At 34.4% G+C, this 24,592-nt stretch overlaps 1 protein-coding gene across 18 annotated transcripts in view; it reads right to left on the reverse strand.

The window, feature by feature from the left end:
* SOX5 (SRY-box transcription factor 5) overlaps nucleotides 1-24,592 on the reverse strand; it is a 997,462-nt gene that overhangs the window by 402,054 nt on the left and 570,816 nt on the right. The window contains exon 1 of one of the 18 annotated variants that reach the window (XM_038577076.1): nucleotides 666-733. The exons of the other annotated variants lie outside the window; for them this stretch is intronic. The gene's annotated coding sequence lies outside the window, so the exon portion shown is untranslated. Of the gene's footprint in view, nucleotides 1-665; nucleotides 734-24,592 lie in introns of those variants that run through there. 18 annotated transcript variants of the gene reach the window in all.

A 24,592-nucleotide genomic window follows, 5' to 3' on the forward strand; every position in this document is an offset into this window, starting at 1 on the left:
TGTTATTCCTTCTCACCCCTTTCTAGGCTCTCTCCGTGCGCACACGGAAACACACACACACACACACACACTCACACACACACACACACAACAATCAGGCATTGTTCTGAGGGAAGAAAAGCAACTTTGACAGATTGAAATATAGCAGAGGCCCCTTCAAGGAAACCTGTAAACAACTTGTCACTCACTCTGCCGGTCTCACTGTTAGCTCGTGCTTTCCACAAAGTGGTGCGAACGTCCTGGCAACCCGACCAAAGTTTCCTCAGCTCCAAACTCCATAAAACACGATGTGCGATGTGGAGGGGAACAGGTATCCACATGCCAAAATAACACGCTCACGAGGGAACAAAAACCCAGACCCAACCAAAAAATGAAAACAAAACGGTGGTACTAGCACACTGTCCTGTTTGGGATTGCTGGGGAGGGCAAGGGTAGGAAGCGCTCCCCTGGCTGTGGATCTCTTTAATTTCCTCTGCCCAGGCAGCCACAGATAACAAGGTGGACAAACTATGGCTTTACAGATCCTAAGCTGGCTGGCAAGGCACAGCCTCCATAGCAGTTCCAATTATCTAGATAAAAATCTGGCAGGCGAGGAAGGTAATCAGGTAATGTACCTTTGACATGAAATGACAGAGGCACATACACACACAGAGAAAGACACTTACACAGACACGCATGCAGAGATGGTGGCTGCCCCGTGCACCGCAGCATCTGGTCAGGGAGTAAGCACACACTCACCAACACGAGATAGTGTGCATTCTTCACACACACACACACACACACTCAGTCACTCACACTCGCTCTCCACTCCTACTGGGAGGGTTCATTCTGCACAAAAGGCTACATTACAGAGCCCGCCCCAATAAGGGAAAGAGAGAAAAAAAAGCCTTCCATTGTTGAGAGGGCAGGTCAGTTGATTAGATTTTCTGTGGAGAATTCCACGAGGAAATTCCCTTCAAAGCCGAAGTGATTAACTGGGGGCTATTCTGGAAATGGAGCAGACAATGGCTCAATAGTCTGCACAGCCAATGTCCAGGCTGGCACTGAACTCACTTTAAAAAAAAAAAAAATAAAAGCCAGACTCCCTGTTCTTTTCCACACATTCCCCCCCAACCCCCTCCACTCCTTCCAACTTCCCCTCCCAATTCCTTTTATTTTGCAGCTGGACAACATTAAGGGCCTTTAAAACCACAAGGGTTGACCCCATAGCAGTTTGATTAGGTCCCACTTTTTTTTTTTCTGGCGACAGGCAGACAGTAAGTTTACTTTTTTAGACATACACAATGAGACACCTTACACATATTCCAAACAGCAACACCAATTATTAACCTTCTTATATTAATAAATGTATTCTTCATTGAAAGCTTATACATTTTTGACAAAGTTGATAATAACTTAATAATGGGTTCCATCATTCACAGGGTATCCTAAAAATAAACGTATATATACAACAAAATCAACATGGAATAAGATTTAAGCATGTCACTATGGAGTTAAGACACTAACAAAACACAGAATTATGACCCACCCTGAAAAAGCTGTTAATAAGGGATGTGGCAAAAATGACTTGATGCTGACATGATTTTCTTTTTCAGCAGTTGGGGAAGGGGGAAGGATATTACTCACTACTCTTCCCTGTCTTTAGCCTCAAATAATTTTTTTTTTATTACAGCAACAACCTATTCCTACACAGAAAAAATAAGAAAGTTGTTGCATTTAATTTTAAATATCTATTTTTTCAGCGCTTACAGGGCCTACAATTTAATGCAGTCTAATTGATAAAGTACACAAGAAATAATTTTTTATATTGTTAACAGTGGTTATGGGAATTAGGGAATGGTAGCTGCGTGGCTGCACACACTTTAAAAAATAGTTTTTAAAAGATTTCCCAATTAGGGCATCTTGTTTCATCTGCTATCAATAGAGAAAAATGAAGAAGGAGGGAGGGTGAATTACAAGGGGCAATGGGAGCTGAAGTCAGGAAGAGGAGGAGGCAGCAAGGAGAGGATGCGGGGAGAGCGCAAGAAGGAGACATAGTGGCAGCATAAAGATAGAAACAAAGATAATGGCCATAAGGCAGGATGCTGAGATCCGTATGGTCCCAGCTGCTGTCTTGTACAGCTACTACCTCTGGTTGTTTCTCTGAAACTCTAATCCAGAAGGTCACCGGAGCAGGTAAGAAAGAGAGCCTGAGTTTTGGAGGCCAACTATACTATAAAGGAAAGATGCTCATATCGGAATCTTCCTTGTCTTTGGTTTTATTTTCACAGGCATCTGATACATGGATTTGCAAGTATACATATGTCGGATAAACACAATGAGCATATAGGAATATGTTAAATGGTTTGGAAGTTAGTTTACAATCTCAACATGTTTCTATAAACATTCCTATAGTCATTCAAAAACAAATTATTTCTTGTACAATCAACCCTGCTAAACAAACTGAAACAGACTAGGAACTAGACAGAAAATTTGCCAAATATAATAGTGATTATTCTAATAATGATACTTTGAATTAATGGAATTCCAAGCTCATAAGGAATTTTGTTCATATAGATTAGCTCATGGATCATAAGCAGCATAGAAAAGAGTGGGCTGATATATCCTTGTCTCCTAGTGTTTAAACTTGGGCAGAAGGAATTTAAAGTCATACAACCAATTAGTGGCCCATTCTTTACTTAAAGCCAGATCTTCTTTCACTTGTGACATCATAATACAGAATAAAATTACAATCCAGAATTTACAGCTGAATGAACATCCCACGATGGAACTTACTTTTAAGAGACCTGAAGGCTTTCAAATAATTGTTAATAAAATTAAATTTGATATAATCTCATTGGCACTAAGTTAGTGCTGTGCTTGAGGTTGAAAGGAATAAATACTTTTAAATGTATCTCTCTAGACCATAAAAGTTTTTTTCAGTTGAATTCTATTATTGCAAATTAGCATTTCTGCAAGATTTTAGAGTATCAGGAAAAAAATGGGCAGTTCCAAAATGTTCTTCTCAAATTGTGTTATTGGTAATCTTATTAAATGATTGAATTGATCCAATCAATCCAATGTTTAATAGTAAATTATTATAAATCTATTTTATATTAAATGTCATAATGCTTAAGTATGTGTTAATGACTAGCACATGAAATGTGTTAAATAAATCTATATACTTTATCAATTACCTGAAAAGTTTAAGATATTCAGTTTGTTATATATCTGATATTCTCTGTATCAGAACTAACACCCCAATGTAATTTCACCATATTTTTACACATAGATCTCCAGAAGGCTTCATAATGTATGGAAATTGAGATACACCTTAGCATTCACTAAATATCTGTTAAATGCTTATCACTAAGTTAAATACCACAGGTTCTTTTTTTAAGTTCAATAATTATTTATTTAAGTAATCCCTCTACCCAACATGCGGCTCGAACTCATGACCTCAAGATCAAGAGTAGCATGCTCTTCTGACTGAGCCAGCCAGGTACCCCTAGCTGAGTACTATAGCTTTTAAAGAAGCCATGAAAAATTTGTGAAAAATCTAATTACACATATATATACATACACACATATATATATACACATAAAACATACACACACACATATAAGAGACTACAATTCAAATTGTTTTGTATTAAGCCCTCTAAAGTAAATATGGTAAGAAAAGTTAGAACCAAAATAAATTTAAAAATGAGCAAAAAACGATGATGATAACTGAACAATAATTAAATTGGTAAGAAATATAAAAATGTCTACAAACACAGATATACAAATATAAATACATCTTTGGAGAAGAACAGAGTACAAACCACAATAGAAACTCCACAAAACAATTTTTCATTTAATGAGTCTCTTTGACACTGCTGAAGTAGTATTATGGAAAATGGAATGAACCTGAAAAAGTGTGCTTTTGAGCTCATGTTGTTTCCATTGCAAATATAAAAAGGAGACTCACACAGGCTAAGGAAATATAAGATATGCTAGGGAACACTGCTGGAAAATTCTCAAAGAGAATATCAGGAACTTTTAAGATCATAAACAAGTTATTTCCAACTTAACCCTTTTCAGGCATTGTTTCAAGCAAGTATTCCTAATATTTTCCTTCTCATTTCAAAAGTTAAGTGTTTCACTCCTCTATTTTAAGATTTTATTTTAATAATTGGAATCGCAATATATTGTCGCAGGTACAAGTTACACTTTAATATTTTATAAATATTCTTATCATCAAGTTACAGCTTTCACATCTTAAGGAATTTGGAAGGTTATTTTTGAGAAGTACAATTTCTAATATTATGACCATAATAAATGTAAACCAAGTCAGTGTCAGACAATACCAACATTAAATTAATTTAAACTGACACGAGGAATTAAGAAAATATACACCTACTTTCCTCAGTAATGTTAATTTACTTTGTCACTAAACCATTTAAAAAGAACACATCCTCTAAAAAGAAAACAAAACAAAAAGCAAACTTCCAACCAATGTACATCTTGGGTTATTCACCAAATGCTTGATGAGCTGACAATGACCTATCATGTGTAGCTTAAAGGAGACTTAGAGTGACTAGGATCTTGTAATTGGACCTCTTTGGAAAAACACCTTAGACATCCAATAGTTCGTCTTCTTAAGAATATCTAAAATTTAAATTTCCCATAATACATGTTTGCCAGGAAATTGGCACATAAGAGCTGATAAATTCAAGGTTTTTGTACCCTTCTACGTACTGTATTGACGATTGGTTAGTTAGAATATGAATTTTCCTCAGATCACATTTTTAACCAACTTGTATTCTTTTATATTTTAGAAACTCTAGTCTCACACTTCTCTCAAGGATGATGCCGTTCCCAGTAACAGTCCCCACTGTTTGATATCTTACAGTATATCTCCTTTAAAATAATTGAGGTAACTTAAAAATCACCAATTTTACCTTTTGAGAACTTTCTACTGTAACTGTGATTCACATAAAATTAATGATCTCATTTAATAGTTTAAAAAAATCTACATGGGATATAGTATATGCACTATCCCAACTACAAATGAAAGAACCATGGCTAACAAATAAAAATTAATTAACTTGTCTGAGGTTCCAAAACTAATAGGAGCAGAGATGGAGGACCCCGAACTTATGACATCTTTCCTCTAAAGTTCTAAAAAGGCACCGAATGCTGATTTATCTCAATATAGCCTCTTAGCAACTAAATATAAGTGCACAGGGAAGTGCTCATATGTTTTAATGCTAAATCAGTGTCCAAACAGAACAAAGTTAGGTTGAGTAATGATGGCCTTATCCTCACAAATAAACTTGATATAAAAGATGATTCTTCATACAATTAAAAACAGTTATATAGTAGTACTCTTATCCCATTCATGGTGATAAAACATATCAGAATTACCACTAATCACATAACTTGGCTCGTTTAAATAAAATAAATTATAAACATTCTCTTTCTTAGTATGATTATAATTTTTGGAATCCTGGGGAAAATACAGGGACCTATTTTGCTGGTCCCCATGTAACTACTTTGCAATGGAATTTCTGTCTTACAGAAAGAATCATTTCGGGTAAAGAGCATCTATTTTGAAGATAAGAACAACTGAACTTAAACTTTCATTTTTTTACTCATTACACAGTCATCTCTCCTTGTGATAAGTGGTGATGTCTAATGGTTGTCAGTTCATGAGGATGAGAAGGGCATGAACCAATCACTCTGGTGGTAAAAATCATGACTTCTATTGAGTAAAAATAATCCGTACAACCCATGAGAATAGAAGTCATTCACATGGGACCATGCCTTAAAAGAGTGCTCTTGACCATCAAACTTCTGTATTATAATCTCTCAATCTGGAAAGAAATTCAGGGAATTTCTGAATTTCTGGCCTGGCATTTTACCTAGAGGCAGACACAAAGTGAGAAGTAGCACCATAATACTGCTACAATGCAGCTTGGGTTCTTACATAATAGATTATTTCTGCAAAATATTTTATTTTTTTTAATTTTATTTATTTATTTACGATAGTCACAGAGAGAGAGAGAGAGGCAGAGACACAGGCAGAGGGAGAAGCAGGCTCCATGCACCGGGAGCCCGACGTGGGATTCGATCCCGGGTCTCCAGGATCGCGCCCTGAGCCAAAGGCAGGCGCCAAACCGCTGCGCCACCCAGGGATCCCTGCAAAATATTTTAGTACACATCTTTCAGGGAAGTTTTTTCACTGTAGATTTATGCATTTCTTGATATTAACTAATCAGAGTAGAAATAAGAGTCAAAACTGAGTAAAGTATGAAACATTTGAACATTTAGCTTCATTTTAACTATACTTGTCTATCATCTATAGTCTTCCTTTGATTGCATACTAAATAAATGATAAATATATCTTATTCATAGTAAATGAAAATGTTAGCCATCAATGATGTTCAGTCTACTTCCATGTAGAGCAGCCCAGGGGAAAGGATTATGGCAAAACTGCAAGTTAGGAGCTTGTGTTTTAAGACAGCCTCTAGTGCCTCCTTACTAGTACATGGTCTTATCTAAGTCTTCAGCTTCTCAGGGAAAATGATTTTTAAGGCCCTTCTCAACTTTCAAATTCTAATTCTAAATCTCTCCTTTGAAAAATCAATTTATAAATTTCAAAATAAAATTTCTTACACTTCTGTTTTATCTCAATTATATCCCTTTTAAAAAGTTTTGCAACGACTTCTTCTAGTTTATTTTAATCCTTTAAAGTATGTCATAACTCTACATTCACACAACAATGTAAGATGATCAGGAAAATAAATCTTTTATTAATGAAAGCTAATTCTGCTAAATTTGATGAAGTTGAAATCACCAGGAGAACTTAACTGGTCACAGAAAATGACCATATTTTCAAAAGAACTAATTTTATGACAAAATTCATCTTTATGTGATTCTGAAAATTTGTTGAACTTGAATTTTCAAGTCACAGCTTTCATTTTACCTGCTAAGTACAATTAAATTTATTAGCCTTACCTAATTCAGTGAGAGAATGAAAAGCAGTTTCTTACTATATTGAACATGTCATATTTGTGTGATGATAGAGAAATAAGTATAGAGAAATAAGTATAAAAGATTCTACCTTTATCCAGAATTTTTAAACATCAAATGAGAATCTCAAAAATAAACTAAAAACTTGAAAAGTTAGAAATCCTAACAGTTAAATTGTGTTCAAGAAAACCTAGTTTTTAAAATGAAATCTGTGGTCACTCTATAGAACCCTTGCCAAATAGACGCTTCTTTTATTCATGTTATTGTTAACAAAAATGACTTACTGCCATAATTCAGAAAATAATTCAGTCAGATTATGCACAAGATAAAAATGCAAGAAAACAGGTATTACCAAAAGAATGTATTCATTTGGTTACTCAATAAGTATGCACAGAATCTTTAATTCATATTTATACTGTAAACCATCTATATATATTTGAAGATTTTATTGTTTATATTTCACACTTCATAATGGGGGAAAAAAGATAAGTTGATATTTGTAACCTTCCCTGAAGCTGAAGAAATTTTTTTTAAAGATTTTACTTATTTATTCATGAAAGACACACAGAGAGAAAGGCAGAGATGTGGGCAGAGATGTAGGCAGAGGGAGAAGCAGGATCCAGGCAAGGAGCTTGAAGTGGGACTCCATCCTGAGACCACAGATCACTCCCTGAGCCAGAGGCAGGTGCTCAACCGCTGAACTACCCAGGCGTCCCGAATTATTTAGGTATCAAATGGCATATTAGTATTTTAAAACACCTATTAATTAACTCTAAACAATCACAGGTCTGTAATCAAAAATATTTATTTTAAAATCTTGCTTAAAAGCAGAGCATAGATTAAAAGACTAGATAAGCATTTGTAACATATGCCAGAATCTTATGAACATCTTGAAAAAAATGTATATATATTAATATATATTTATAAAATGTCACACATGTCCTTCCTGGTTTGGGGACCAAACTTCAGATTTATTCAGTTTTTATGAGCTGACCATCATTCTTAATATTAAAGAGCAAGTCAGCTTAAATAAACACTGTTCTATTATTGAGTATGTACCCTGGATTTTATTAGACTAGAAAAAGGAAACAAATTTATATATATATATATATATATATATATATATATATATATATATATATTGCTTTTAATGAGCATCTTTTCTGGCCAGAGCACTCTAATAAAAAGTGAGGACACCAGGACAATTTTTTACCCCCAAGGAATTATGACCTGGTATAACATATGGACATTCTTTCCTGTTCCAAAGATAGATATATACTTATCTCAAGTTTTTACCGACTAGAAATCTACAATTCTAACACAGATTAATTCATTTAATTTTAAAAACAAATCTAGAATGTCTTAGTTATTTATATTAGTTCAATGTAACAGAAAAGGTAAATGAAGTATAGGAACAAAAATTAACTAGCTTCTGGGACACATGAACAATGTGTAGCTCAGTTGTTAAGTTCTGTCTCTTGATTTTGGCTCAGGTCATGATCTCAAGGTTGTGAGATCAAGCCCCCTGTCTGGCTTCAGTCTGGGCATGAAGCCTGCTTAAGGTTCTTTCTGCCCCTCCCCCACCTCTAAATTAAAAACCAAAATAACTAGCTTCTGAATACACAGCTTGTCAGACATAAAACCACATTCACAACACAAGTCTTCTAGCTACAAACCTAGTACCTATTACACTATACAAAAAAGCTACTTCCAAAAGTTATATGCAATCCAAAATAAAATGATGAAAGTATTAATTAGTGGAACAAATAAAATTCTCTGGGGAGTTTAAGCAACAAGTGATCTTAAAATATGATGACCATTTTCTGAACTTCAAGAATTCAGAATTAGTTTGTTGGAGTTAATAAAATATAGATCAGAGAATCAGTTGAAAACCCCAGAAGCACTATGAGAATTTAAAATTACAGTGGGAGAAAAAAGGAACACGTAGAAATCAATAGCTTTCATACACATGATAACACCCAGCTATTAAGAGATAATAAAGAGGAAAAAAGACTCCATTAAAATTAGTAACACAAAAGATAAAATAGCTAAGAAAAAAGTCATTCACATATAAGACTTATTTGAAAAAAATCTTTAACACACACTGAAAGACATACCATGTTCCTGGATAGGCAGTGGCATCAATATTACAGAAAATATAATTTATTTCTAAATTTATGTATGAACTTAGTGAGTCCAAGTTAAAATATCAGCATATATTCAAAGCACTAAACTCTTTCAAAAGCTGGTATGAAAACAAACACACAAACAAAACAAAGAGGACTAATTAGAGAAAGTCTTAGAAAGAATATGGGCTCAGATTATCAGAAATTAAAATATAATCTAGAGGTTTAATAATTTTTAAATAGATGTATATTGAATGGATTCAAAAACCAAAGGAATAAAAAGGAAAGTACTGAAAAAAGTTCACAAACACAAAGGAGGGGATTTAGCATATTCTATTTAGTAAATGATACAGGCAGCATTCAACAAATGCTCTATGATTGACTCATGACCAATGCAAACAGGAGCATAAATTACAAATGGATAAAGATTCAAATGTAAAGAATAAAAGAAAAAAAAACATAAATCTACCAGAAGGGAACATGAGCAATCTCCAATACAATTTTAAAGTAGGAAATATTACTAAAATGGATCAAAATTCAGAAGCCATAAAATAAAAAAAAAAATTCAACCATATAAACACAAAAACTTCTGAATGATAAAATGCACCAAAGAAAACCAAAAGACATGAGACAAATTGGGGAAAAAAAATGTATGCAACCCATATTAAAGGAAAGAGGGCAGCCCGGGTGGCTAAATGGTTTAGCGCCGCTTTTGGCCCAGGGCATGATCCTGGAGTTCCAGGATCAAGTCCCACGTCTGGCTCCCTGCATGGAGCCTGCTTCTTCCTCTGCCTGTGTCTCTACCTCTCTCTCTCTCTCTCTCTCTCTCTCTCTGTGTTTCTCATGAACAAATAAACAAATAAAATCTTTTTAAAAAATGAATAAATAAATAAAGGAAAGAGCTAGTTTCCATAATGTGTGAAAAGGTCTTTTAAATCAGTAATAAAAAAGATCAATACTTAATAGTAAAACAGGCAAATGATGTAACTTGCTCAAAGAAAAGAAAACAGAAATGGTTCTTAAACAAAGATGTTCAGCATCCTTTAATACAAATATAATTTACAGCGACAATATGATAACCATTATTTTTAAACCTATCAGTATGGCAAATAATTAAAACTTTGTTGAATATTTCATGCTAATTGTATTATCCATTCATAAGCAATTTGTTCCCTCTCTTGCTATCCTCCGGGGTGAGTCTCATTCCTACCTCACTGACTTTGTCTTAGATATGTTAACTTGCGTTGGTCAAAGGAATATGGTGCTTTCTGTATGAAAGATTCATTTGGCTCTGCCACTTCATCTTTGTCTGCCTTCCACCATGAAAATAGCATGTCCCAGACTGAGGCTAGTCACATCAGCTGACATCTTACAATGAGAAGAGACATGGAGCCAAATGTACTCCAGCCCAGTCCAATCAAGCCAACATGCAGCTGACTCACAGCTAACCCAGAGTCCTCATGTAACACATATAAGAAAAAAAATAATTGTAATCCATGGACAGAGTGGGATTATTTGTTATAGCAAAAGCTTACGACCACTTGCAGTCTGTTTATTACTTATGGAAACAAGCTTTCTTGTATATTACCAGTAGAAATGTATATCAATATAAATCTTATGGGTGGCAATTTGGAAATATCTACCAAAATTACAAAGCAAATTCCACTTCTGGGAATTTACTAGAAATACACATTGACATGCACAGAATGTTATGTATTCAAAGCTAGACATTGTAGAACAGCCTGTAATAGAAGACTGGTAACAACCCAAAGGTCTATTGATTAGAGATATAACAACACAATGGTATACCATACAGCTATTAAAAAAAAGACTGTAACTATGCACTGATACAAAAAAGAACTTCAATAAATTGACATATATTAAGTGAAAAAGGAAAATTCATAACTAACTGAGCACAGTATGCTGCAAAAATGTGTGACCATAAGACATCAAGTTTCTTTTTGCTTGTATGTGCATATGAAAACAATGGAAGGACACATAAGAAGATGAAACAAAAATAATTATAATGGTGGGGCACAGAGAAGTGGGAACTGAACAGATGGAACAAAGGTGAGTTAAAACTTTTTGCTCAAAAATTAAAAAATAAATAAAACCTTTCACTATATGATTTTCTAGCTTTGTATATTTTTCATTTTGAATGTGAATCCACTTCTTTTTCAAAAAACTTAAATGTACATAAATCAAATTATTTAAACACATCTAATTGATTTATACTTTTACAATTATTCACAATAATTGATTACATCATTTACACATCTAATTAAACTAAAAACTCTTCAAAGGTTGTCTATAACTATACATATTTCTCAGATTTAGAAAGACAGACCCTACACAAACATATTGTCAGAGGTCTGTAATAGTATATAAAATATTTGTTATTAAAAAGCATTTTACCTGCTAGAAAGACCAACATTTTCATTTTTAATTATAATCCTCAAGTTAAAGATATTTTCATAGAGTACAATTTCAGTTTCTGGAATAAATATATCTTTAAAATTCAAAGATCCCAGTGTATCTATTCTTTCAAAGAAGCTATATATAACTCAAGTTTGAGAGATGATAGCCTTTAATAAGTCAAAAGTCCTTAATACACCATATTTGGCTCTGTCATGGTCTCCTTATCCAACCTTATCTCTCCCTACACAGCATGAACTTCATTCTCCAACTACATTGGACTGATATAGCTGTGGCAAAGAGCCTGCTGTTTCTTCTCTTCAATGCTTTTGTGTGAAATGTGCATTACTCCTGAAATATCTTCCACAATTCCTTACTCCAATTTATTAGGCTACTTCCTACTCATCCTTTAAGATTTGTTGAAGCATCAGACCTTAGTGGAATCCTATCTCGATCCCTAACTTGTTACTCTTCTTGGGACTTCCACAATACTCAGTAGAACATAAGCTCTCACCATTTCACTCTAAGCTCTATAAAGATAGATACTCTGTCATGTGTATCCTGCAGATCATTTCAACATACTGTAGTATTCATTGCATTCTCTATCTGAAGAAAAACTCAGGAGACTCCAAGACCCTAAATTTGTATGTACTGGTATCACTAGGCATTGCACAATCTATTTTCCAAGTTCAGGACATGCTTCCTCCCCCTCATCTTTACATCTGGGTTTAAATATTACTTCCTTCTTCTGCATGTGGATGTCCAATTTTCCCAACACCATTTATTGAAGAGACTGTCTTTCTTCCAATGGATAGTCTTTCCTCCTTTATCGAATATTAGTTGCCCATAAAGTTCAGGGTCCACTTCTGGATTCTCTATTCTGTTGCACTGATCTATGTGTCTGTTTTTGGGCCAGTACCACCCCGATGTTTATAGCAGCAATGGCCACGATAGCCAAACTGTGGAAGGAGCCTCGGTGTCCAACAAAAGATGAATGGATAAAGAAGATGTGGTTTATGTATACAATGGAATATTACTCAGCTATTAGAAATGACAAATACCCACCATTTGCTTCAACATGGATGGAACTGGAGGGTATTATGCTGAGTGAAGTAAGCCAGTCGGAGAAGGACAAACATTATATGTTCTCATTCATTTGGGGAATATAAATAATAGTGAAAGGGAATATAAGGGAAGGGGGAAGAAATGTGTGGGAAATATCAGAAAGGGAGACAGAACGTAAAGACTGCTAACTCTGGGAAAGAACTAGGGGTGTTGGAAGGGGAGGAGGGCGGGGGGTGGGAGTGAATGGGTGACGGGCACTGGGGGTTATTCTGTATGTTAGTAAATTGAACACCAATTAAAAAAATAAATAAATAAATAAATATTACTTCCTCAAAAAAGGCTTCCCTACACCAGGATTGAAGTATAAGGAAACAACATGTGGTGGGGTGTCAAAGTTCATGGGGTGGTATTAACAGAAGTTTGGAAGTTGGAATTTATTTTTAGGAAAAATGATGCTACCTTGAATTTGACAGAGAGATTTCCAACTTAGAGGTGGAAATATTACACTGAAGTGAAAATATAGAAAAGTAGACTTTATTCCATAAGGCTGTTTTCTAAGGTGAGCAAAACACTTAATTAGAAAGGATAAAGTTTTAAGAAAGGACAAGCAACATAAGGGTGATTTTTTTTTCTTTCTTCTTCATTTTTTTTACAAAAAAGACACCTGTTTAAAAAGCCACTGATTTTGGCAATTAGGCAGTCACTGATGAGAGATACTCTTAAAATACCTGAAGAACCGAGTTTATCTCTGGTAAAACGAAACCATAAACTCTATAGCCTTTCTCCACCTCTCTGCAAACACACACACACACACACACACACACACACACACACACACACAAACTTACAAACACATAACACACGCATGCATGCATGCATGCACGTACACACACAAGTATTTTATTCCCTTCCACAAATGAAACTCTACAAACAACATAGGGTATCCATAGTAAGAATTGCTTCAGAAAGAAAAAAACTATGTTCTTCTCTAGGATTTTGATGGAATCTTGTCTCACATTTAGATCTTTCATCCATTTTGAGTTTATCTTTGTGTATGGTGCAAGAGAGTGGTCTAGTTTCATCCTTCTGCATGTGGATGTCCAATTTTCCCAGCACCATTTATTGAAGAGACTGTCTTTCTTCCAATGGATAGTCTTTCCTCCTTTATCGAGTATTAGTTGACCATAAAGTTCAGGGTCCACTTCTGGGTTCTCTATTCTGTTCCACTGATCTATGTGTCTGTTTTTGTGCCAGTACCACACTGTCTTGATGACCACAGCTTTGTAGTACAACCTGAAATCTGGCATTGTGATGCCCCCAGATATGGTTTTCTTTTTTAAAATTCCCCTGGCTATTCGGGGTCTTTTCTGATTCCACACAAATCTTAAAATTATTTGTTCTAACTCTCTGAAGAAAGTCCATGGTATTTTGATAGGGATTGCATTAAACGTGTATATTGCCCTGGGTAACATTGACATTTTCACAATATTAATTCTGCCAATCCATGAGCATGGAATATTTTTCCATCTCTTTGTGTCTTCCTCAATTTCTTTCAGAAGTGTTCTATAGTTTTGAGGGTATAGATCCTTTACATCTTTGGTTAGGTTTATTCCTAGGTATCTTATGCTTTTGGGTGCAATTGTAAATGGGATTGACTCCTTAATTTCTCTTTCTTCAGTCTCATTGTTAGTGTATAGAAATGCCACTGATTTCTGGGCATTGATTTTGTATCCTGCCACGCTACCGAATTGCTGTATGAGTTCTAGCACCCTTTTTGAACTCGGCCACAGTAACTTCTTGCAAGATACATCCACGAAGGCAAAAGAAACAAAAGCAAAAATGAACTATTGGGACTTCATCAAGATAAGAAGCTTTTGCACAGCAAAGGATACAGTCAAGAAAACTCAAAGAAAACCTACAGAATGGGAGAAGATATTTGCAAATGACATATCAGATAAAGGGCTAGTTTCCAAGATCTATAAAGAACTTATTAAACTCAACACCAAAGAAACCAACAATCCAATCATGAAATGGGCAAAAGACATGAACAGAAATCTCACAGAGGAAGACATAGACATGGTCAACATGCATATGAGAAAATGCTCTGCATCACTTGCCATCAAGGAAATACAAATCAAAACCACAATGAGATACCACCTCACGTCAGTGAGAATGGGGCAAATTAACAAGGCAGGAAACAACAAATGTTGGAGAGGATGCGGAGAAAAGGGAACCCTCTTACACTGTTGGTGGGAATGTGAACTGGTGCAGCCACTCTGGAAAACTGTGTGGAGGTTCCTCAAAGAGTTAAAAATAGACCTGCCCTACGACCCAGCAATTGCACTGTTGGGGATTTACCCCAAAGAAACAGATGCAATGAAATACTGGGACACCTGCACCCCGATGTTTATAGCAGCAATGGCCACAATAGCCAAACTGTGGAAGGAGCCTCGGTGTCCATCGAAAGATGAGTGGATAAAGAAGATGTGGTTTATGTATACAATGGAATATTACTCAGCTATTAGAAATGACAAATACCCACCATTTGCTTCAACGTGGATGGAACTGGAGGGTATTATGCTGAGTGAAGTAAGTCAGTCGGAGAAGGACAAACATTATATGTTCTCATTCATGTGGGGAATATAAATAACAGTGAAAGAGAATATAAGGGAAGGGAGAAGAAATGTGTGGGAAATCAGAAAGGGAGACAGAATGTAAAGACTGCTAACTCTGGGAAACGAACTAGGGGTGGTAAAAGGGGAGGAGGGCGGGGGGTGGGAGTGAATGGGTGACGGGCACTGGGGGTTATTCTGTATGTTGGTAAATTGAACACCAATAAAAAATAAATTTAAAAAAAAAGAAAAAGAAAAAAACTATCACTGACTACTGACAACTATCACACATACTCTAGGAAATATAAACCAATGAGGAAAAAAAAATGTTGAGATTTAAAAGTGTCTACACACACACACACACACACACACACACACGTCTAAAGTTTTTGAGAAAAATTTTAAAAATAATGGACTAGTCACTGCTCTCATAACATAATGGACTTCTTTATTAATTTCATAATGGCAATAATCCCTGTCAAATATAACTGCCATTCAAGTTTTCCATGTGTCCAGATGCTATTTTGGCAATTAGGCAGTCACTGCCATTTTTATTGCATTTAAAGTGATCAAGTATGCAATTGCCCACTGTTGTCCTTTTCTTCCAGTACAAAGATTTGAATCTTATTTTTGATCTAAAAATATTCCATTTATATCTCTTTGTTGATAGATTTTCCTGTAGCTTTATTTCAAGGTCCTGTAGAAATCATTAGTGACATTATGCCAAGGGCTGAACCTCATAAGCAACCTGAACAGTTTGATTCACTGAAAAACCAACCCACAATTCACTAAAAGAAAATGTAATAATGATCTTGTCCAATTAAAACTGTTAAATTAAATGGAGAGAATCTAATGATTTTCCCTTATCATTCTGATATTCTGGAAGCATGGCAGGGGAATAATAAATATCAACACATGTTAAAGATGTTTTAGTTTAAGGAAAGCAAGCAAATTTTTTAAAAGGAAAATGCACTATTACATAAAGGGCATACTACTGGAAGCATCCAGGTACAAAAAGGGGCAAATATCCTCCTCTTAACTAAAACATACTTAAATAATTTCTTAAGAAAGATAAATAGAAAGCTATCCTATTAACATGTTGAAGAAGAACAAGAGAAAATAAGAATGCTGCCTGAGAATAAGACTAGTTATGGCAAATGCAAATAGACAAAAGTTCTATTCTATTAGTTCAAAATTAATAAATTTATCTCATTTCTCTCTTTCTGTAATTCCTGTAAAATACATATGACCATGACTTTCTGTTACATATGTGCAGTTCTGTCTGCATGCTAACAGTTTAAGAAATTATAAAAGCAGATGCAGAATTCAAGGAATTGTTTTTGATCTCTGAATCTGACATACCTATATAAGAGCAAAATTCAGTATGAAGGGGAAAAAGACTGGTTAATTTAATGACCTCACCTTAGAGAGCTTTCAGAGATATGCTCAACAGGATTACAACAACTGACTATATCTTGAGTTTGTCGTGCATGCATGCATGCACGAATGAAGTACAAAACATTGGGAGTAACTGTTCAGTGGACTGTTTTTGCATTTGAAATGTAGACTATTTAAATAAGCATTCTGCAAACAAAACCAGTTGATGATAAGCTAGTTATAACTAGTTAATAAAAATCTAAAGCAGTAATCCTCAAGCTTTTAGCCTTAAAATACTTTTTCAAAACCAAAAACAAAACAAAACTTAGGGGTAGCAGATAAATTAAAGAATGGTGGTGAATTTGTGAGAGTACTGGAGTAGAGTTGGAGTGGAAGAGCATTGCAGTAAACCTCTGTCTTCAAAGCATAATTAGAAAAGCCTCATGCCAAAAGAATTCTAAGTGTCTGCAGAAACAAATTAAGACATATCATGGGAGGTAAATATTAGAGTTATTAGAGTATTAAAAGAATATAAAATAGATACTTATATTTTATAACCTATACCATAAAATGCCTTATTTAATCACAAGTTTGCCTTTTCCTCTATATTATTTTTTCACTATCCCAATTTACCACATGATTGTAATTGTCATATTTCACACAATTCCACACAAACACTTGTCTGGACACAGAAAAGACACACCTAAGTTACTAAGTATTTTATGCTTCCCCAAAAGATAGTTATCCTGTTAGCATAGGGGTTCCAGTATAGGAAGTCCAGAAGAATATACATGTTCACATATCCTCATAGGCCAACCTTAAAAAGGAAGCCAACATGCTAACCTGATAGACTCCTGAAGAAGATTGTTAATTGTTTGGATGTGTTAAGTCCAGCATAACAGGGGTGCTTCCCTAAATTTATATTCCCTAAATACGTGTGTATATGCACATATATGTTATATAATCTACATGTGGTTTTTAAATTATTTTTTAATTTGAATTCAAATACATATGTGTTATATATCAAGTAACCCAGTACGATCATTTAACTCAGTGTTTTTCTAATACTTCAAGCACTTCAAATAGAGAAAAGAAAGCTTTTTTCGATTAATTATCTAAAATATAACTATGTTCATATAAATATACACATAGGGGCATCTATATGTCTATAAAATTAAGACTGTATTTATGTTTCTGCCAAGTTTGGCCCACCTTGAGAAATGAAATCTTTGACAGCAACCCATAACATCAGAAAGCTGTCAGGCTGAGCTTGCAAAAAATTAGACTGATGAAGCACCCACCAGAGTCACAGACCTCAGCAAGACCAAACCCCAGCACCAGAGCAAAGGTAGCTAAGTGGCAGGTTCCTGGGCAGCCCCAGGACTGGCAGGCCATGCAGGGAATGTGCCTAGCATGCACATTCACGTCCATGGTGTGCTTTGCGCACAGTAGCATTGCCTCATTTGTGGCCCTGTTGGCCAACTACCCTTCCCATGAAGCCGGTGCAACTTACCACATCCAGTATCCAGATCGGGTAGATAGCATGCACGGTGGCCTGAACACCAAGAGCGGCCAGTATCAAATCAGTCTCAGGTGGCCTGCACTGTTATGTGCGAGGCAAAGGCCCACCTGCTTATCAACTTGTCCTTTGGTTTTATTGACCACTAACACTTCAACACCAGCCGTTAGATCATGTTGGGCCCCTGTCAGATCCTGCCTCGAAAACACCAGCAACCACAGCCACCATCAGGCATGAAGACCAGAGGTAAAGCACCCTGGCACTAGACAATTTCATGGGCACACTGTGAACTGACCCCCCGCATAGAGGATAATGGTTCCCTTGAGATACTTTCAGTGTAACAACCACAACCCCTGGGAAGATGTGCAGAAGTAAGCGACATGCCTGTGTAGCACCTTGAGACACATTGTCAGACCACAGTGATGCTCAGCCTTGTTTAAGTTTTGAGTTGTCCATTACTTGATGCAGATTATTTCATTATTTATTCAAGATTTCAAAGAAGCAGCAGAAATATCCTTCTGCATATTTAGTTTTCTGAGTAGAGGTATAGTTGGGGAAGAAGGGATAGGAATCCAACACTTTTTTTCCTTTCCTTCTCCCCACATTTCTTCTCCATTTCAGAGGAAACATATATATGTGTATATATGTGTATATATATGTGTATATATATATATGTGTATATATATTTTTTCCTCTGAAAAAAAATATATATATATGCACACACACATATATATTATATATGCATGCAAGTGAATGCATTAAGAAATTTGCTTGAGTAAATGACCTATACTGGGCTGTTTTTTCTCTTTTCCCCTCTGCGTAAAGGAGAGGAACAAGTTCATTTCTACTTAGGCAGAAACTTAAAGGCAGGGAATTCTGTGCACCAATTTTCATAAACACCTAGGTAATAAGTTTTATCTTTCAATGTTTATTGTATATATTGAAAATAAACACATTAAGTTAAAATTAAGTTAATTTACCCAAAATAGTTTATTTGAGCAGAAGTGAAACTACAGAAATGGCAATGAATAAAAATATATTGAACTGCCCAGTAAAGTTAATTAAATCTTATTAATCTAATTAACAAATAGGCCTGTTTCTCGACATTGACATTTAATGTACATGATAGGATGAATTTTATGCAATATGAATACTGAGCACATATGTATTTATAATTCATATGCATTGACTGAACTATATACCAACATTGCAGAAGCAATATAGCGCAGAATCATAAACATTTATTATGTGAAGTCAGAGAACCTAGGTTCAAGTCATAATTCTGCCTCGATGCCTCTGATCCTCAGTTGTTTCATTTGTAAAGTGGGGATGATACCAATATACCTATCTTTCAAAAGTGATATAAATATTTAATATTACAATATCCATAAAAATGCTTTGAAAACTATGACATGGAATGTGTTAGTAATTATTATAGCCAGTAAGTTATTGTTTATAAACTTAGAGAAGTAACTCCAGTGCATATAATAAATCACACAAATTCCTATGTAAAATGACCCCTTTCAATAATACCACTCTTCATACCAGTGATTATATTTTCCTCTTGAGTGAATGATACTGAAAAGAGCAATAAGATGTTTTCCGGCAGCTGCATATTTAACCCATAGTCAATTATTTTTAGATTGTTTATGTTGCATACAATGCATATTGTAAGAAAGGAAACAAAAACATTAAGACTCTGAAATGAGCTTGTAAATGTTAAGATTATTTAAGCATTTCATTTATTATACGATTTATATGATGTATAGCATAAGCATACACACACAGAAAGGAAATGAATTTGAAAAGTCAACACTAGGTGGGTCCATAGTAATGAACTGAACATTTTATATTGAAATGTGAGAAATGTCTCTGTTTAAAATAGATGCATTGCAGCTCAAAAAAAGCCAATTGAAATGGAGCAAAATCAAAAGCTCAGTTGGTATTTTTAAAAGGCATATAAAATACTTATAAATAGGAAATATTAAAAAGTAACTATGCAAAATATTCTAAATTATTTTTAATTTGGTGACTTAGTATCTGCCAAAACAGTTTCTTTTCTTTTCTTTTTAAGATTTTATTTATTTATTCATGAGCGACACAGAGAGAGAGAGAGGCAGAGACATAGGCAGAGAAAGAGAAGCAGGCTCCATGCAGGGAGCCCGATGTGGGACTCGATCCTGGGACCCCAGGATCATGCCCTAGGCCAAAGGCAGGTGCTAACTGCTGAGCCACCCAGGAGTCCCAACAGTTTCTTTTCATAAAATTATACAGACAATATGCAACATAGAAAAGGAATAGGAGGATAGTATATAGTATATAAGTTATCTAGAATAATAGTTCCCTAGAGAAATATCTTTCTTTTTAAAAACTACGTATTTTTTAAAATATCCTAATAATTTCATGATAATTTTAAGCCAATGGATGTGAGAAAAACTCTGCATTTTATTTCTGCAATAAAACAATGTAGGATAGTAACATATATGAAAAAATATTTTGGTATAAGAGAATGAAAAACTAGAAAGACTCTTTAAAATATTTACCTATTTATTTTACATATATGAGGGAGGGCAGAGGGAGAGAGAGAATCCTCAAGCAGACTCCCCATTGAGCACAAAGCCCAACACAGAGCTCCATCCCAATTGAATTCAAGAGTCAGCTGCTTAACTGACTGAAAAACCCAGGTACCTCAAGAAATTGGAAAGACTTTTTAACCAAGTTTTAGTAATAAGAAATTAAAATGATTATTAAGCATAAACAGAACTTAATTCTTCCTGTCTTTATCCTTTTATTGTCCTAAATTTGATGTTCCTAGCTGAAAAACTTTTGAAGAATATGAAGTTTAGTTTTGTGACTGAGAAGATCCCTATAATTTCAAGGATATGGTAAAATATAGATCAAGGATAAATAAATGTAGCCTTACATTTATTAAGAATTTACTCATGGCAAAAAACACTCTTCAACCAGCACTTTGAGGTAGATATTCTTGTTAGTACCAACCTGATTAGAGTACAAAATCAGAGACACTAAGTAATTTGTCAATGATCAAACAGTGGAAGGCAGAACATAGATTCTACATGACTCCCTAGTACTGGTTTTTTCAGCCAAACTTCCTCAAAACAGTGTCTCTGCTTATTGTTACCATTTAAGCATCTTATATTCACTTCCCAATAAAATATAGTATGGCTTTCATGAACAAAGAGGGCTACCAAAACTACTAAGATTAACAATGACCTCCATATTACCAAATCTGGTAGAAATTTCCATTTTTCTATAACTTGCCCTTGGCCAACCCTTCCTTTAAACAGTTTCTTCTATTTATTTCCATTACAGCAGGCTCCTATTTTTCATCACAATTCTCTGTCTGCACCTTTTTGGACTTTGAGTGTTCCTTCTATGCTCAACCTTTGAATGTTGGAGCTGCTTGGTGTGAGCATCAATTCTCAATATTCTCTATTTCATGGACAATTTCATTTAAGCTTTTTTATTTTAAAAATATGTATATGTCAAGACCCCAAAATAATATTTCTATCTCAGACCCCTCTTCTAATTTTATATCTCCACTTGGATGCCTTATTCATATCTCAAACTCAACATGTCTCCTAAATAAACTCATCCCCTCACTAATATCCACTCCAATTTTTCTGTCATGATAAATGGAGCCAACATCCATCCAACTGTTTGGGCCAAGACTAGGATTCAATTATTCTTGACACTTTTGTCTCCCTTGGGCCCCAAATCTACTTTGTCTTCAAGTGTGTCTAGCTCTATTTCTTAAAAATATGTCTTGAATCATTTGATTGTCTCTAGTGCCAATGTCACCAAAACAATCCAAAGCATTGTCATCTGCTAAAATACTATAATTTTCTCTTAGTCTGCCTCTACTTACTCCTTCTCTTCAATCCATATTTTTCCACAAATGCCCAGATTGGTGTTCTTCAGAAAAAAATCTTATCATGTTATCTCCTATGCATCAAATTCTTCAGTCTTCACATTTCATTTAGAATCAAGTCCATAACTTTTACTATAATCCATGCAAGGCCACTTTTTAAAATTAATTAAATATTTTTAAAAGATTTTATATATTAATGACAGAAATTTTTAAAATAATTAAGTATTTTTTAAATATTTTATTTATTTATTCATAACAGAGAAAGAGAGAGGCAGAAACACGGGCAGAGGGAGAAGCAGGCTCCACGTAAAGAGCCTGATGTAGGCTGAAGGCAGATGCTCAACCACTGAGCCACCCAGGCATCCCTCTCATGAATAAATTAATAAAATCTTTAAAAAATAATAATATGGTCTATATCATGGCCTATCACGAACAGAAAAGTAATGATTCTCTTCCTCTTAACAAAGGAGCACCTAATAGACTTTCAGCTTTTTAACAACTTTATAGAGATAGAACTCACATACTATGCAATTCACCCATTTAAAGTAGACAGTTTAGGGGGATCTGAGTGGCTCAGTCGGTTAAGCATCTGACTCTTGATTTCAGCTCAGGTCATTATATCAGGGTCCTGGGATTGATCCCTGCATGGGGCTCCACACTCAGTGGGGAGTCTGCTTGAAATTCTCTCTATATTATATATTCCACAAACTAGATAATAATAGGTAGTTTATTTTCTCATTTTATAGAAAGTGAGGCTCTAGAAGAACCATATTTACAAAAGGAACAGAATAACTCAATGCTTCTCAAAATTTTACTAAAGCAGTTATTCATCTCTATGTTCAATAACTATATATTAGGTATTTAATGAAATATCCAATACAGGGTAATACAGATTATAAAACTAAATGCTAAGACACTAAACAGATCCTGGAAAAATTCCTAATATTTTTCTTTCTTCTTTTTAGTTTATATGTTTTTGCTATAGTTGTTGACATTAACATTGTCTTAGTGACTTGAACAAAAATCTACAGCCTCCTTCCAAGTTAAAAGAAAAAATATCACCTAAATATGATCTAGTTTTAAAAGAGGAAGGGATTATGGGGAGGAATAATCATCACAGATTGATAAATTACAACCTGTCGATCTTCTTTCTTTTTAAACTCTATATTATGATCTTCCTCTAAATAAGTAGGTCCATGATTATTCTCTGAACACCACTAGGTTTCTGGGCAAGGATGATAGGAAGATAACATAGAAAGAGAATGAATGTTTTGCAAAAAATGAAGGAGAAAAGTAATTTGTGGAATCATCATTTTAAAATGAATGGATTGATTGCAGAAAAGGAACAACAAATGATTAGGATTAAGTTTCAGTGATATGAAAATAAAGGAAAACCCTAGTAGAGAAAAAATTAGAATTAGAATAAATTAATTAAAAAATTGAAATGTGTCATGAAAAATACAATATAAGGAAGAAAATTATCTAGGTATGTTTGGGAAAATATCTATAAAATCAGGTTAATAAAAAGAAGCTAAAATAGCAATATAAAAGTAAATCTCTTCTATTTGAAGATAAAGTAAAATAAATCCTATTTCACTATGCATCCACCTTGTATCAAAATTGTCAGTTACAAAAATAAAATAAATTTCCATTAGTCTTCTTATTTATATGTAGAAAGTCCATACCCCTAAGCACTAGAAAAATGCATCTAAAAATGGAAAATGTAAAATTGTAAATGTTACATAGATAACCAGAGTAAGAGTACCATCTAAAACTTTATTGGCTTTTCATCTTATGGACAATTCAGTACAATAACATTACAGCCAAACCAAAATGTAATTCTTTTTTTTTATTTTAAATTTTTTTTTTTTTACAAACTGTAATTCGTAAGGTGAATTTGATGGACTTATATAAAAAAAATACAAAACTAAGGCAGGATTAAGTATAAAACATGGAAGACCAAAATACTAAATTCATTCACTAAGGTCCTATTTATTCTCTGTATATTCAGATTTAACTTTTTTTAAATCATTTATATTGGTTGATAGGTTAGTTTTTCTGAAGTGTGGTTTGTTTTGTCTTTATTATAGTCATTAGTGCCTTGCTATGAATGATTTGTTTGTCTTACAGAAGCTTTGTAATATGATGCATCTCCTTCTATGGGACAGTGTGATGTCACAATAAAGACCATGGATTTTAGAGACAAACTGTCTAGGTTCATATCCTGTCTCTGCCACTCATTTACTACTCTCTGTGCCTCAGTTTCCCCATCTCTTAAGTAAGGCTGATAATAATATCTACTTGATAGGATTATGGTAAGGATAAAATTAATGAATATGCATAACGGAAGTACTTTACTCATGTTATGCACTATTTAACTTTTGCTATTAAGACTAGAAAGAACTTCAAACATTTTATACTCTGAGACTTGTGTTTATCCATGTTACTTAACCTAACAAAAGTGATCCTTCTCAGCTTACTAGTAAGAAAGTTTCTATGAGTGAATTAGGTTAGCATATTCTTTCCAGTTATAGACAACAGCCTCAAATATAGTTAATATAATTAATTTTAACTATTAAGCATAGCA

This window comes from Canis lupus, chromosome 27, assembly GCF_011100685.1.
Source record: "Canis lupus familiaris isolate Mischka breed German Shepherd chromosome 27, alternate assembly UU_Cfam_GSD_1.0, whole genome shotgun sequence".
Classification (NCBI taxonomy): Eukaryota; Metazoa; Chordata; class Mammalia; order Carnivora; family Canidae; genus Canis; species Canis lupus.